The sequence below is a fragment of the Leopardus geoffroyi genome, chromosome B4 (genome assembly GCF_018350155.1).
Source record: "Leopardus geoffroyi isolate Oge1 chromosome B4, O.geoffroyi_Oge1_pat1.0, whole genome shotgun sequence".
NCBI classification, from domain to species: domain Eukaryota; kingdom Metazoa; phylum Chordata; class Mammalia; order Carnivora; family Felidae; genus Leopardus; species Leopardus geoffroyi.
Genome location: NC_059341.1, coordinates 24,755,569 through 24,773,124, shown reverse-complemented (window position 1 = coordinate 24,773,124; position 17,556 = coordinate 24,755,569). Strand labels below are relative to the sequence as shown.

The 17,556-nt window shown below is 37.7% G+C and overlaps 1 protein-coding gene and 1 non-coding gene across 15 annotated transcripts in view; one reads left to right on the top strand and one right to left on the bottom strand.

Moving 5' to 3' along the window:
- The window catches only part of ABI1 (abl interactor 1), a 131,479-nt gene that overhangs the window by 15,396 nt on the left and 98,527 nt on the right, over window positions 1–17,556 (top strand). The window lies entirely within an intron of this gene.
- Window positions 7,012–7,114, bottom strand: LOC123592267. The gene has a single exon (XR_006709665.1). It is a non-coding gene; the product is annotated as a U6 spliceosomal RNA (small nuclear RNA).

The following is a 17,556-nucleotide window of genomic DNA, read 5'->3' as shown; positions in this document are numbered from 1 at the left end:
GAAAGAGAGGAATCTGGGGTGCTTGGGTGGCTCAGTTGGTTAAGTGTCCAACTTTGGCTCAGGTCATGATCTTAACGGTTCGTGGGTTGGAGTCCCGCGTTGGGCTCTGTGCTGAACACTTGCTCAGAGCCTGGAGGCTGCTTCGGATTCTGTGTCTCCCTCTCTCTGACTTCCCCTGTTCATGCTCTGTCTCTCTCTGTCTCAAAAATAAATGTAATAAAAAAATTAAAAAAAAAAGAAAGGAATCTAAGGATGACTCCTAGTTTAAATTTTTTTTCTAAGTATGCCAGTAGATCATAGTACACGTGTGGGAGTATATCAAGAGTACTGGTTGGTAAGTATGAGACACTAATTAGACAACCAAATAGGCCAGATGGTCATTCTGGAGCTTAGGAAAGAGTCAGAGTTTGGAGATCAATGTTTAGGAGTCATCACAGAAGAGATTAGCACGATCTCACAGAAATACAATGTGAGGGACATACGTGATTTAAAAATTTTCTAATAGCCACATTAGAAAAACTATGAAGAAACAGTTTGAAATTGGTTTTGATAACCCAGTGCATCCAAAATATAATTATTATAATAAACAATCAGCATAGTTAATTAAAGGGATATTTTACTTTTTTTTTTTTTTGTACTAAGTCTTTGGAATCTGACATATTTTATACTTAACAGCACATCTTGGTTGGGACATGGATAGTGAAAAATGCGCAAATTAATGGGTATGAAATCCTCTGGTGTGAAAGGAAGTTGAAATTGAGATCCTAGAGTAAGTAAACTGTAGAGATGTGTGTTTAGAATATGGGATTTTTGAAATTGGTGTAATTACTAGTGATGACCATGGGAGTTTTTGACTGTGATGAAGAAAAAATGGAAGAAAAAATTGTTTCAGTTCAGGAGGTCAAGTGAGAGGCAAGGGTTTTTGGTGGATTATCTGAGTGTTATGTTGACATCACTAAGAATAAGAATAGGAATAGTGATGAATTAGTGAGCTAGGTGTTAGAGTCCCTCCAGTGATGTGGATGTTGGTAGATGACAGTTATAAGGAGATTACTTCCTTAGAGACCTCTTCCCTGTCCCTCCAGGTCATTTTATACCCTGTTAGATGCTCCCATAGAATCCTATGTATTTCCTCTGTAACACTCATTACACCTGTTTGACACTTGATGCCAGTCTCCGAGACGGCAGGACTAGGTTTGTCTTGTTTATTTCTGTATTTCTAGAGCCTGCTCAATACCTGGCACATAAGTTCTTAGAAGTTTACATAAAGTGTAAAAGAGTCATTCCATCCTGTATTGTCACCAGCCTTTAACTCTCTTTTATCTTCTGTAAAAGGACCAGTTTGAAGTACGCAGTGTCCAGAGTTGTCCAGACAACTTTTTATTTTTACTTAAAAATTTTTTTAAAGTTTTTATTTTAATTCTAGTTAATATACAGTGTTCAAGTAGTTTTAGGTATACAATATAGTGATTCAGTAATTCCATGCATCACCTGGTGCCCATCATAAGTACACTCCTTAATCCCCAGATTGACAATTTTAATGGTTTTTAGTAAAATTTGTTCCTCTGTGTGTAATTTCTAGCCCTACAGTTCTGGTGCTTTTCATTAGTTTTTCTGGAGTTCTTCAGTTTTCTCAAAAAAAAAAAAAAAATCTCTGATTTACTTACACCTGTTCCTTCCATTTCCTTGTTAGCAGATGTTTAAATGTTTACTTTGTTATAATTACGCTGTCAAGAAACTTTAATACATAGGTTTTTCAGGAAATGATTCAATTCCAGTTGTTATGAACTATGATTCCCCTTAAACATTCTTAAAACCTTTTTGTTAAAATCAGTTTTTCCAAGTCTTACTGAGAGAGGAAATGTAGGTGAGGATATGTTAGAATCTTTATCTCTTGAGCAGTTTTCTGCTGATCCATAGTAGTGAAATGTATGGTCTCAGGACTCCTTTAACTCTTCAAGTATTGAAGACCTCAGAGAACTTTATTATTTTTTTTTTTTGGTGGGTTATATCTTTCAATATTTACTGCATTAATAATTAGATAAAGTTTAAAGCATGTTATTAATTCTGTAAACATAACATGTAATGGATTTGTTGCTGCTAATGTAAATGGTATCTTTTTCGAATAATGATAGTCTTCCAAAACAAAACAAAAAAATGTTTAATGGGAAGAATGGCACTGTTTTTACATTGCTGCAAATCTGTTTAGTGACTGGCTAATAGCTAAATTTTCATCTATTTCTGCATTCAACCTGTTATTTTATTTTGGTTGAAGTGTATGAGAAAATCTATCTTCATGCACTTGTGTAGTTGGAAGGAGGAGTTGGATTTGGGAGGAGTATTTTGATTATATAATTGTGGATAATTTTTCTTTGTACTTCATGAAAACTCGTTGCATAATAGTTTCTTAAAGGTTGGTTGCAGTGTGGACTCTGAAACCATTATCAGTGAACATTTTATACTCCATTACATTAGAAATTGTTGCATAGGTCATTTGGAAAAGTAGTGAAAAGCTTTCAAGCTCAGGTTGATGGATACAGATTTTCAACAATTATAATTTTTGCTTGAGAGCTTGAAGTTTGCATTGGCAACAGATATTAACAATTATTTTCCTTGAAGTGGTAGGCTTATCTTAATCATAGTCTGTCAGTTGTTTTTTGAAGTAGCAGTGAGCTTGTTTTTAAAGTCGTTTTTTGAAGTTCCACTGAAAAGTGGCTTTTTTCAGCTTGAAGATAAATTCCATGAGTACTTTTTCCTACAGGTAACCATCATACTTAGAATGCAGTAGAAGTATTTTTTGTTTACTTCCATTTTATCACATAAAAGTCATCTTAAGGATCAAGATTTAATAAAATTAGTGTTTTTTTCCTATTTCTTCAAGAACATTTTTAAATGAAGTCCCCCCCTCCCCCGTTTGCAGTATAGAGCACAACAGCTGTTACCCCCCCCTCCCCTGTTTGCAGTATAGAGCACAACAGCTGTTAGTAGAGTTGGTGAAACTGACGTGATTCATGCTAGGAGGCTCCTGGTTTCTCACCTTTGCTTTTTCACCATCATTGCAAATGTAAACACAGAAAAGAAGGCAAATAGCGTTAGTATCGTGAAAATACTTTTGACCTTGTGAACCTCCTGAAAGAGTTTTAGGTACTTTCAGAGGTCTGCAGACCACATTTCGAAAAACTTGGTATAGATGATTGGTTTAGTATAATAGACTTAATGTCTTCCTTCTGTGGTAATAATGGGCATCTGAATTTTAGGTATGACTGTATAGCACTACATATATATTGGGCATCTCTGACTAAAGTAGCTTGAGTAATACCTCATAAAAAACTTAAAGTTCCTTATGTAGGAATTCTCTTAGCATATACTATGTTAATTATTTGGATAGTTTTTATATTCTGGGTCTTGTCTGTTTATTTTACCTCTCAGTAGCATTAATTTTGAAATACTTAAAAAAGTTTCATATATCTGTTTTCTCCAAATTTCAACAATGCTAAAAATTTTGGAATATGTATGTAATAGGAACTTGTTCAAATTATATGATTTTTATGAAAGAGTATGAAATACTAATTTTAAAGTGATAAAAAGATGCTCCCACCCAGCCTGGTGTATCAAAGAAATAATGTTAGAGTTGAGATCTAAAGAGTGAATGTATGTTAGCCAAAAAGTTTTGAGAGAAGGAAAAACAATGTGCTTACCAGAGGGAACAGAAATATATATATATATATATATATATATATATATACATTTATATTTTTATATATGTGCCAAAAGGTGAGTGAGCACAGAGTGATTTTGAACGATACAGACCTGTGTGTGCTTTAGAGTATAGTGAGCAAAGAGTTGGTCTTTTTTATTTTTATTTTATTTTTTTATTTTTTTAAACATTTTTTAATGTTTATTTATTATTGAGAGACAGAGAGAGACAGAGCACTAGAGGGGGAGGGGCAGAGAGAGAGGGAGACAGAATCTGAAGCAGGCTCCAGGCTCTGAGCTGTCAGCACAGAGCCTGACACAGGGCTCGAACTCAGAAACTGTGAGATCATGACCTGAGCTGAAGTCGGACGCTTAACCGACTGAGCCACCCAGGTGCCGCGAGTTGGTCTTTTTTATGAGGCTGATGAGAAGATATTGAAAGTTTTAAGCGATGGAATGATGTTATCATTTTTACTTTTAAAAACGATTACTCATGTTAAGAGTGGAGAACAGATTGGAAGGAGGCTTGTGTATGGATTGGAAGGAGCCCAAGAAGAGGTTGGGGGGAGGCTAGTTTAGAGTTGATGGTATTAAGTGGTAGTGAATTATCTAAAATCTCTAGTGCCTAGAATCAGTGTGGTAGGCTTGACTACTTATTTATCTTTTCTAGAAAAAGGAGTGTTTGAGGCTATAGGGATGTGCTAGAAGTAGTTCAACAAATAGTTATTTGATATTCAACAGATACTTACTGTCTTTATGAAAGGCTGTGGTAAGTACTGTGATGTCATGTTGTGATGTCTATTATATGTGATATAGTTATGTAAAAATCATTGAGTAAAATTGATAAATTGATAATACTGTTGTATTAAAGGCAAAACCTATAAATCCCCTTTCTTATTCTACCCATGTTCCTACTCATTCCTTCTCCAAACTGTTGTCAAGTTTGTTTTGTATCCTTCCAAAGGATGAGGTAGTTGAGGAAGATTCATCTGGCATTGGTGCAGGATGGATTAGTGAAGAGACAGACTGGATGCCACAAGACTAGTTAGAGGACGTGTATTTGTCCAGATGCAAAGAATATTTCTTGAATTGAGATAGCTACAGTTGAGATTGAAAAGGAAGAAATAAATGCAAGCATCAGGAAGCCTTGATTAAGGAGAGATATGGGTAGATAGGGAAAGGGAGAACTCAAAGATGACTTATTTTTACCTGTAGCCATTCTCCTCCAGTATAAAGCGAATACGCCTACAGAAGGTAATTTGCAGTCATAGAAGTGAATCTATAGACCTTCTCTTTTCAACCGTTAGTACACAGTTGGTTCAGACACTTCCCAGGTTTTACTCCTCCACAGCTAAATTGATTGACAGAGCAGTGGGTTGGAGAATAGGAATAAGGCTTGACTGTTAGCTGTCTGTGTGGGCAGAAGCTAGGAGAGGGAGGAAAGAGAGGAAAGGGACTCCAAGGTCTCTGACTGTATAGAATGATAGCAGGAGGTTGTGGTGCAGATTTTTCCTTCTGATGTTAATTTTGATGTTCTGTCATAATCTTCTGTATTATGGATGTTGACATTTTTAGACATTTAGAATCTTTTTATAAGCACTTTCAAAACATGTGTGGACTTACATGTTGATTGAGAATTGTCCCTTTAAAAAAGAATATTTTGAGAGAGACTTCTGAGGAACAGTGCAGTGTTTAGGGGTTTTAGGGAAGACTTCTCATAAAGACTAAGTTTAACTGAGTCATGAGTTTAAAGAGTTAAGGGGCAGGGGAGGTTGGGAGGCAAGGGAGGTGTAGGTAGTAGGAACAGCGTGTGTACAAGGCATGTTTGAGAGAGCTACAAGTAGTTTGCAAAATTTTGATGGTGTCTGATGTGTAGGGGAGGGTAGTTGAGGAGATGAGATCTCAGTCAAAAAACAGCCAGACCACTGTCATTAAACTGTAGATAACCAGTTCAGTGTTTCCCACATTTGAAAACAGAGAAACTATGTTTTAAATTTAATACTGATAAGATGAAATTGTGCTTTTGCTATGTCCTGATATGTGTTCTGTTCCTTTGTGTAGACACCTTTGACGTAGTCAACAGAAACCAATGAATAAGTAAGTAAATGCAGGAAAATTGATTGATAGGTCTAAATAAATCATTTATGTATGAACTGCTTGCATTAGTGGATTTATTATGTTAGTGTTTATTAATATCTTGTGGAATATAGAGCCAGTTATCTCCAGTTCAGTTGTGCTTTTCTTCCACTCATCCTTGTTCCTCCCTCCCCCCCGCCCCCAACCACCCAAAGCAAACACACCAAAAAAGAAAAGGAAGAAAGGCAGCATGGTGCTGTCTGTACCATGGTGAAAATCCTGGTACTCTCTGGGTTTTTGTTTTGTTTTGCTTGGTTTTATTTTTATTTTTATTTTTTAATGCTTATTTATTTTTGAGAGAGAGACAGAGTGTGAATGGGGGAGGGGCAGAGAGAGGGAGATAGAGAATCTGAAACAGGCTCCAGGCTCTGAGCTGTCAGCACAGAGCCCAATGCAGGGCTTGAACTTGGCACCGGCAAGATCATGACCTGAGCTGAAGTTGGTTGCTTAACTGACTGAGCCACCCAGGTGGCCCTGCTTTGATTTTTAAAAAATGTTTATTTATTTTGAGAGAGAGCATGCAAGCAGGGGAGGGAAAGAGGGAGAGGGAGAGAGAGAGAGAGAGAGAGAGAGAGAGAGAGAGAGAATCCCAGGCAGGCTCTGTGCTGCCAGCGCAGAGCCTTTCATGGGCCTCAATCCCACGAAGTGAGATAACAACCTTAGCTGAAATCGAGTGGCACCCTCAACCAGCTGAGCCATCCAGGCGCCCCTGTTTTGCTTTGATTTTGAGTGAAGAGGTGAGATGACTTAAGGTGAGAGGAGGAGTAAATATTTACATAACTGAGAAGAATTGCAATAAAACATTACTTTTACAGTTAGAAGTCCTAGAAAAAATTTGCTTCCACCAAGATGTTTTGACTTCATGAACAGTATAAATTGTATAATGATCTTGTTTTTTTAATCTTTGTGGCTTCATGGTGATCAAAGCCAAACTATGGTTCCAATTTATTAATTAGTACTGTGTGGTCTCTGTGATCTGTGTATTAATGTCCTTCCTTTATATTAGTGGATATCCTGACTTTGTTCTGTGTATTTTGCTGTTTTATATACATTTTTTGCATTGATACAATAACAGCTAATGACTTTACCCCAGACCAATGAAATTATAATCTTTTTTTTTTTTTTTTTTAGTTTAAATACATTTTATTTTTAAACAACCTACATGACATGTTTTCTTAAAAAAATATGAAATGCTTCACGAATTTGTGTGTCATCCTTGTGCAGGGCCATGCTAATCTCTGTATTGTTCCAATTTTAGTATATGTGCTGCCGAAGCAAGCATGAAATTATAATCTTTTGAGGGGGGAAATGAGGATGATCAAGTTCAGGCCTCAGGATTAAAAAAAAACTCATCAGGAGGTGTTGCTATCCTCCTGGGGTTGAGAATCACTCATTCTAGAGCAGGATGTTTTCAGCAAAGGGCAGGATAGTAATTATTTTAGGCATTGCAGGCTGTATTATCTGTCATAACTATTCACCTTTGCCTTTGTAGTACGAAAGACATAGATATGTAAATTAATAGATATGACTGTGTTCTAATAAAACTTTGCAAAAACAGGAGCAAATATCTATTTATTAAAAATTTTTTAAAAATTTATTTGTTTTGAGAGAGAGAGAGTGAGCAGGGGAGGGACAGAAAGGGAGAGAGAGAATCCCAAGTAGGCTCCACACTGTCAGCACGTAGCCTGACGCGGAGCTCAAACTCACAAACTATGAGATCATGACCTGAGCCGAACCAAAAGTTGGACACTTAACTGGCTGAGCCACCCAGGCGCTCCCAGGAGCAAGTATTTAGCCTGAGGGTCATAGTTTATAGAGGCCTCTTCTACAGCCTGAACTTTAGTTGCTGTGCTATACTGCTGATGGACCAAAACTGAAGTAACATACTGACGGAAATGGATTTCTTTATTTCTTTTTTAAATAGACTTCTTTAGAGTAGTTTTAAGTTCACAGCAAAACTGAGTGGAAGGTACAGAGATTTCCCATATGCTTTCTACCCCTACACATGCATAACCTCCCGCATTATCAACATCCCTCACCAGGATGGTTTGTTTGTTACAGTTGATGAAACTGCATTGATTCATCATTATCACCTGGAGTCTGTAATTTACTAGTTTCCATAGTTTAGGGTTAACTCTTGGTGTTGTACTTTCTTTAGGTTTTGACAAATACATGATGACAGCTGTCCACCATTATAGCATCATACACAGTAGTTCCATTGCCTTAAAAATCCTTCTGTGCTTCACCTATTCATGCTCTGTTCTAACCCCAGGCAGTCAGTGATCCTTTTTACTGTCACCATAGGTCTGCTTTTTCAAGAAGATCATATAGTGGTTAGAATCATATGGTATATAGCCTCTTCAGATTGGCTTCTTTCACACAGTAATACGCGTTTAAAGTTTCTCCATGTCCTTTCCTATCTTGATAGCTCATTTGTTTTTAGCTCTGAATAATATTGCATTGTTTGAATGTACTGCTTTACTTATCCATTCACCCACTGAAGGATGTCTTGGTTGCTTCCAGGTTTTGGAAGTTATGAGTAAAAGTTGCTGTAAACATTTTTGTGCAGGTTTTTATGTGTACATAAGTTTTCAGTTCAAAAGTGGCTGTACCATTTTGCATTCCCACCATTGATGAATGAAATTTCAAGTTGCTCCATATCTTTATCAGCATTTGATGTTGTCAGTGTTCTGGATTTTGGCCATTCTAATATTTAGTCATAGCTTGTTTTAATTTGCATTCCCCGTGAGATGTGATGTGGAACATATTTTCATAGGCTTATTTTCTGTGCGTCTTCTTTGATGATGGTGGTAAGGTCTTTAGTCCATTTTTAATTGGATTGTTTGTTTTCTTATTGTTGAATTTTAAGAGTTCTTTGTACTTTGTGGATAATCATTGTTATCAAGTATGTTTTGCAAGTATTTTCTTCCATTCTGTGTCTTGTCTTGTCTTGTCTTGACAGTGTCTTGTGGGCAGAAATATTTAATTTAATTTTTAAGAAATTTTTAATTTTAATGAAGTCTAGCTTGTTAATTCTTTTATAGATTATGTCTTTAATGTTGTATCTAAAAAGTCATTGCTATTGGACACCTGGGTGGCTCAGTCAGTTAAGCATCTGACTCTTGGTTTCAGCTCAGGTCATGATCTCATGGTTTGTGAGATCAGGCCCTGCTTGGGGCTTTGCACGCACAGCACAGCACGGAGCCAGCTTGGGATTTGTTCTCTGCCTCTCTCCCCCTCCCCTCTCTTTTCTCAAAATAAATAAGTAAAACTTGAAAAAAAAAAAAAAGTCATTTCCAAACCCAAGGTCATTTAGATTTTCTTCTCTGTTATCTTCTAGGAGTTTTACAGTTTTGGATTTTACATTTAAGTAGGACTGTGATAAATTTATTTTTAAGTTTATTAATTTTTGAGAGAGAGCACAAGAGTGGGAGAGGGGTGGGGGGAGTTACAGAGAATCCAAAGTGGGCTCACGCTGTTAGCACAGAGTCCTGCGTGGGGCTTGAACCCACAAACTGTGAGATCGTTACCCAAGCTGAAGTCAGAGGCTTAACCTGCTGAACCGCTCAGGCGATCCAGGAGTGTGATAAATTGTTGTGAAGGGTATCAGGTCTTTGTTTAGATTCATTTTTTTGCGCATGGATGTCCATCTGTTCCAGTACCATTTTTTGAAAAGATTTTCTTGCTTCGTTGTATTGTCTTTGCTCCCTTATCAAAGATCAATTGACTAATTATATGGGCCTATTTATGGACTCTATTTTGTTCTTTTGATCTGTATTTTTGTTCTGCCAGTGTCATACTGTTTTGACTACTGTAGCTTTATAGTAAGTCTTGAAGTTGGATAGTGTCAGTTCTCCAATTTTGTTCTCAAAATTATGTGTTGACTATTCTGAGTCTTTTGTCTCTCCATCTAAAATTTATTAAAAATTTTCCAGGTTCATTGAGATATAATTGACACGCAACATTGTGTAAATTTGAGGTGTACAACATGGTGAGTTGATACAAGTATACATTACAAAGTGATTACCATAATAGGGTTAGTTAACACCTCCATCATCTCACATATTTACTACTTTGTTTTGTGGTAAGAGCCTTTATGATCTACTCTCAGCAACTTTTCAGGTATATGGTACAGTATTGTTAAATCACTGTTGTTACCATGCTGTACCTTAGATTCCCAGGACTTACTCAATTTATAACTGGAAGTTTGTACCCTTCATCAGCATCTCCCCATTTCTCCCATCACCACCCTTGGCAACTGCCATAAACTCTCTGTTTCTTTGAGTTTGGCTTTTTTTGATTCTACTTTGTCACAAATGGCAGGATTTCCTATTTTTCATGGCTGAAAATATTTCTCTGTGGGTGTTTGTATGTGCTACATCTTTATTCATCTGTAGATGGACACTTAAGTTCGTTTCTATACCTTGGCTATTAGGAATAATACTGTAGTGAATATAGGAGTGCAAGTATCTCTTCAAGATCCTGGTTTCATTTCCTTTGGAAATGTATCTAAAAATGGGATTTCTGGATCATATAGTAGTTCTGTTTTTATTTTTTTCAGGAAACTCCTTACTGTCTTCCATGTGACTGCACCAGTTTACATCCCACCCACTAAGCACAAGGTTTCCCTTTCCTCCACATCCTCACCAACACTTGTTCTGTCTTTTCGTTTTGATGATAGCCATCCTGACAGATGTGAAGTGATATCTCATTATGGTTTTGATTTGCATTTTTATTTCTTAAGGTATTCCCTGCCTTTTTTGTTCTTTTTTTAAAGAAAATTTTGTTTTAAGCAAGCTCTATGCCTGGTGTGGGACTTGAACTCATGACCAATAAAATGTCACAAACAGACTCTGAGATCAAGTCTCATGCTCTTCTGACTGAGGTAGCCAGGCACCCCCGACTTGCATTTTTCTGGTGATTAGTGATGTTGAGCATCTTTTCATGTACCTGTTGGCCATTTGTATGTCTTCTTTGGGAAGCTCTTCAGGTCCTCTCTGTTATTTATTCATTTATTTGCTTGCATGCTTGCTTGCTGTTGAGTTGTAGGAGTTCCATACATATATATATGTATTAAAAATTTTTTTTTAATGTTTATTTTTGAGAGAGAGAGAGAGAGAGAGAGCGCGCGAACATAAGCAGGGGAGTGGTAAAACAGACGGAGAGACAGAATCTGAAGCAGGCTCCAGGCTCTGAGCTATCAGCACGGAGCCTGGTGAGGGTGGGAAGGAGGCTTGAGATCATGACCTGAGCTGAGGCCTGATGCTTAACCACCTGAGCCACCCAGGTGCCCCCCGGGGCCGACTCTTGATTTTAGCTCAGTTCATGATCTCAAGGTTTGTGAGTTCAAGCCCCACATTTGGCTGTGTGCTGACAGTGCAGAGCCTGCTTGGAATTCTCTCTCCTGCCTCTCACTGCTCCTTTCCTACCTGCATATGCTCTCTCTCTCAAAATAAGTAAGTAAGTAAATTAAAAAAAAAAAAAGATTAAAAAAAAAAGATTATCTCCTTCAGCCCCTCTCCTCTGCTCACACATGCTCTCTCTCAAAATTAAAAAAAAAAAAAAAAGTTTTCTGCCTTCCTAATTTAGGACATCTCTTCTTGTAGAACTACAGTAGTCACAAATTGTTTATTTTTATGCTATCCTAGAGTTACATTGGCTTTTTCTCTGTTCTCCAGTGACTGGATTCCTGTTTTCTACTTCACAGATTCTTTCTTCTGATTGATCCATGTTTCTGTTGATTGTTTCCACTGCATTTTCTATTTTATTCATTGTATTCTTTAGCTTTGGAATTTCTGTTTCTTTGTTTTGATTTGTCTCCGCTAAACTTCTCATTTTGTTTGTATATTTTTGCTGATTTTGTTAAATTATCTTTGTTTTCTTGTAGCTCATTGAACTTCCTGGAACAGCTATTTTGAATTCTTTTCTTTTTTTTTTTTTTTAAGTTTATTTATTTACCTTGAGAGAGAAAGAGAGTGAGCATGAGTTGGAGGTGGTGCATTGAGGAAGGGAGAGAGAGAGAATCCCAAGCAGGCTCCTCACTATCAGTTCAGAGCCCATCATGGGGCTCGAACCCACGAACTGCAAGATCATGATCTGAGCTGAAGAGTCGGAAGCTTAACTGACTGAGTCACCCAGGTGCCCCTATTTTGAATTCTTTATCTGGTAAATCATAGAACTTAATATCTTGGGGGTTGTTTACTAGAAATTATTGTGAGCCTTTGATGGTATCTTTTCCTTGAATTTTCATGTTCCTTGAATTCTTGTGTTGTCTTCACATTTCAAATAGCAGTCACCTCCTCTTGTCTTTACTGATTGACTTCAGGACAGAACTGTCTTCTGTCAGCTCTGCTAGGAACTCTGAGACCTTTACCAATCTGCTGCGGCTATGCCTGCTCTAAATTTGCCTCTCTTTGTGGCAGAATTCTTAAGCTTCTGTGTTCGTTTTTGATTCTACAAAGTGCCATGCTAGGTACTGAAGGCCTACTTGGCTTTCCCATAGGTGGTGCTTACATGCTCATGTTAATGATGTATTGCAGGCCTGGTGATTTGGGCTGACTTTCTGTGTGTGCTCACCAGCCTTCTGGAAAAGTTCACTTTCACCATTGTCAGGTATGCTGACAGAGAGCCAGTTAGGAGGTGGGGGTGTGTGTGGGTCAGGCATGTGGGGCACCAGTGATGCCTGTGGGCCAGTTTGGCAGTGTGTCCTCAGCAGCTCAAGGTTGGGCCTTCTGTTCTGAGATCTGGCTGCTGGTCTGCTAGCTGCCCACTACCCCTCTAGTTATGCAGCTCATGGCTTAGTTTTCTGGGTGGGGCAAGAAAGAAATGGGCTTCTTTGGCAGTGTCACACATCTGGGGAAGTCAGGTACTCGCTGATACACTCTCAAGTTGACTGCAGAGGAGAAATCATTGCCTGAGAAGGGCTCTCTTGGCACTGAGCTGTGCTGGAGCTGTCTTGGAGGAAGGGTAACATGGGTAAAGTCAAACTGTTCCTCTTCTCTCAGATTTTTTTTTTTCTCCCAGTGGTGTACAGGATCTTTTCTAATGGACTCTTGGACTTCCACAAAGGTTCTCTCATCTGTGAGCGATTGTCTAAATTCGTGCTCTTCAAGGGCTCATAGACTGCAGTTCTGAGAAGCTGGAGTTGGCATCGGCCACTTTAGGGTCCACATCCAGGACCATGTGTCTGTATGTCTGTTACCTGATGCCTGGGTGGGTGAAGGTCCTTCCAGGTCTCTTGGCATATGGTGCTAGTGTCTGAACCAGAGCCAAATGGGGCTGTAACTAAGTCACTCCTCTGTTAAGGAGCTGCTTCTGAGTCTGTAGCCAAGACATTCAAGTCAGCTGCCTGGGTGCTGGCCTGTCTTCTTAGAACAGCTCTCCTCACTCTTGGGCTGCACTAGGGTTTTACAGTCTCTTCTCTGGATCTCATAGCTCCCACAAAGGCACTTTTGTTTGTAGATGGATGCTAGATTGTTGTGACTGAAGGTGGATATGTTGGGGAATATCTTTTTTGGCTGTCTTGCTGATATCACCTTTCCATGTAAACTTTAGAATCTGTCAGTAGTCACAAAATAACTTGCTAAGATTTTGATTGGTATTGCATTGAATAGGTCAAGTTGGGAATAAATGACATCTTGGCAATACTGAGTCTCCTTCTTCATGATCATGAAATACCTCCATTTTTTAGTTCTTTGATTTTTTACATCAGTGTTTTATAGTTTTCTCCATATTAGATCTTGAACATATTTTGTTACGTAGCTTTCTTTTTAATGCTATTGTATCCTCTTAATTGGCATTTAGAGTTCTAATTGGTTAAATTATTTGGTTTGGATTCAGCATGTGGTAATTTATTAATAAAGTATTTCTTTCTCTTTTGTCTTTTTCTATTTTATAATGGCCTTTTTCTATTTTATAATGTTGAATAGAACATCCCTCTGTTCATATCTCAGATTTTTTGGAATAGCTACACGAATGATTCTACATCTGTTTTTTTTTGGCATGGCTGTAACTTAGAAAATTCAGTTGATTTCAGTAAAGATTTATTGATTCTTATACTTGTATAGATCTCATACTTTTATATTACAGATTAAGAAATCCCAGTAAATATAGGTTGTTAGATAGTGTCATACTGGTCCTGATTTTTGGTTTGGAAAATGTGGTTAATGAATGACTAAGATGGAGACGGCCAAGACTGATTCTGTGAGACTATTGTAAGCTGGTATAAGTGAGCAAATAGGCAGAGTCAATGGTAGGACAAGGTACTTTTGTTGGTATTTATAGAACCTTTTTTTTTTTTTTTTAAAGCAGAAGTACTTTGTTAAGTATGAGTCAGTTAATTAAGGGTGGTACTGATTGTGACAGTATTAACTACCACCTTACCTAGTAGTTGGCAAAACGATGCATTATAGTCCTGAAGTAATTCCCTAACAGAGTCACATTTGAGTATGAATTGAAGATGTGAATTTGTTACTTTAGCCCAGTGAGGAATAACTTAGAAAAGTGTAAAATGTTTAATTTTTGTTTCTCTCATTTATAGAACCTCTATTCACAGCATTGTTCTGTAGATCAAAAACATTCTCAGCTACCCTAAGAAAGTCAACTTTCTCACTGTATTCTCTTTCAGTTAATTAGAATTCATTTGGTATATAAATTAGTTAATGATGACTTGGAGTGGTTTATCTTAGAGGAACTACGTTAGTAGTTTCACTCTGACACATTAGAATTGTATTTTATTCACTGTTAGAATTATAGAATTATAGACTGGGAGGCAGGTGGTATAGTGGAAGACCATGACTTTTGGAGACATAGTGGTTCTGTTCCTTCCGAGCAGTGGTACTTTGGGCAGATTACTTAACATCACTAAGTTTCTTTTTCCTCATTGTAAGTTACTGTAAGTGGGATATTTAACATAAAAATTCCTTTCTTGTGTGTGGTACAGAGTATTAATACAATAGAATTCCTGTCTCGATTCTTGTCTTCTCTTCATTTTCCCAATCTGCTTTATAAAACTGCAGCTGAAGTGCTCTTTCTAAAACCAAAAACTAGTTCATGCCTTTTCTTCTTGAAAATCCTTCAGTGGATCCCTTAGCCTCAGGATGAATTCCAAATTCCTCAAGGGCCTGTAGGTTTTTTCTAGTCTTGTGGTTTATTTCCCCATTGGGCCTGCATTATAGTCCTTAAGTAAGTTCCTAACAGAGTCACATTTATTTGAGTATGAATACTGAAGCTTGCTCACTTCCAAGCTAATGTTCTTGTTGCTTGTTACATTCTGCTTTGAACTCTTTCTTTTGCTCTTTGCCCTTCTTTCTGACTCTCAAGCTGCTTTGCTTGTTCAGAACATTAGGTTAAATAAAATTTCAGTCCCTTAAGTACATATGAGAAGAGTGAGAGATGTGTAAAGACCATTGGACTAAGATGCAGACCTGGGTTCTAGTCCTAGCTCCTCCATTTACTAGTTAGAGGATCTTTGGACAAATTAATATCTCTGAGCTTTATGTAGTGTCCTTATCTTTGAAACCAGGGAGTCTGCTTAGTTTATTGTGTGAAAATGCTTTGGAGCATAAATATATAGCTGTTAATAGTATTATTATCAAGAGTATATGTTGGGAGCTCCTGGGGTGGCTCATTTGGTTAAGTGTCCAACTCATGATTTTGGCTCAGGTTATGATCTTCATGGGTTTGTGCCCAGTGTCTGGCTCTGTGCTGATAGTGTGGAGCCTGCTTGGGATTCTCTCTCTCCCCCTTCTCTCTCTGCCTCTCTCCAGCTTTTGCATGTGCTCTCCCCTTCTTTCTCTCAAAATAAATAAACTTAAAAAAAGGCTATTTTGGGTATTTGTAAGATAGCTCTGTTTTCTGATATTTGAGGAATTGGATTATGGGCCCTTACCCCAAATTTATATGTTGAAGCCCCAACCCTCACCCTGCTTGTGACTGTATTGGAGATAGGGCCTTCAAGGAGGTGATTAGGATTAAATGAGACCATAGGGTGTAGCTCTGTTAGAACTGGGTTCCTTTTATTTTTATTTTTATTTTTTTTTTAACGTTTATTTATTTTTGAGAGAGAGAGAGAGACAGAGCATGAACGGGGGAGGGTCAGAGAGAGGGAGACACAGAATCTGAAGCAGGCTCCAGGCTCTGAGCTGTCAGCACAGAGCCTGATGCGGGGCTCGAACTCACAAACTGTGAGATCATGACCTGAGCTGAAGTCGACCGCTTAACCAACTAAGCCACCCAGGCGCCCCTGAACTGGGTTCCTTTTAAAAGAGGAAGAGACACGAGAGATCAGTCTCTTTCCACCATGTGAGGCCATAATGAAAAATTGATCCTCTGTAAGCCAGGAAGAATGCTCTCACCAGAAACAGAAGGCTGATCTTGGATTTTCTAGCCTCTAGAGCTGTAAGAAAATAAATTCCTGTTGTTGAAGCCATTCAACATTTTGTTATGGCAGCCTGAGCAGACTGATACATATTAAAATATGATTGCCTAGGGGCGCCTGGGTGGCGCAGTCGGTTGAGCGTCCGACTTCAGCCAGGTCACGATCTCGCGGTCCGGGAGTTCGAGCCCCGCGTCGGGCTCTGGGCTGATGGCTCAGAGCCTGGAGCCTGTTTCCGATTCTGTGTCTCCCTCTCTCTCTGCCCCTCCCCCGTTCATGCTCTGTCTCTCTCTGTCCCAAAAATAAATAAACGTTGAAAAAAAAAAAATTAAAAAAAAAAATATGATTGCCTTGTGGGAAGGGCAAACTAGACTGATTTCTCAGATAACATTTAATGAGTAACACAATCAGCCATAAATTAGTGGACTAGTTTAGAAAATGACTTTGGTAATTTGGGAGTTACCCTAATAGATTTTTTGTCTATATGACTAGGAGTATTAAAGTTGTTACTTTCAAGTTTAACCAAAACCTGTTTTGGGAACTTACTCTGCTCCTCTCCCATATAAAAATTAAATCTTTAAGGATGCATTTGGCTGTAGGTAGTGAACAACTCAGGCTTAAACAATGTGGAACATTTATTATTTTATATCACAAGAAATTCCAAGGTAGGATTGTCCCAGGGTTGGTTAATTCTTTAACTTAGTAGTATCAAGGATTCAAGTTCTTTCTGTTCTCCTATTTGGTGGGGTGGTAGTGAGGTATTATTAGCATTAGTTTTAGTTTCCTGCTGTTTGCAAGCTGGTTGCAGTAAAAATGTTACATGGCTATTATAGAACATTTGGAAATTCCACAAAAGAATAAAGATGAAAGCACAAATAGTTTATAATCCAACTGTTAACATGATGATGTATCCCCTCTCAATATCTGGTGGGTTAGTTTGTATAGGTATTTAATTATACCGAGCAAAATTAGGTCACACTATATACACAGATACATATTCTGTTTTTTTTCCATTAAGATTATATAAGAAAAATTCTCTAAGTAAAAATAATAATTTCTTTCTGATTATTGAAGTAAGGATCATTGAAAAAATTGGATACAGAAAAAAATACAAAGAATATTAAAAATCACCCATATCTCCTTACTGAAGGATAACTACTAACATATTGATATATTAATATATTGGTATATTGTTGAGTGTGTATAAATATACACATTTCTTTAAAAAAAAACAGGTACATAATTATTTGTTACTAGCTTTTTATCAAATATACACCTTTTCTTGTGGTTCATACCCCAGCATCTTTGCTTCTTCACTCTTAACCTATACCTGTGGTCTCATGAGGAGT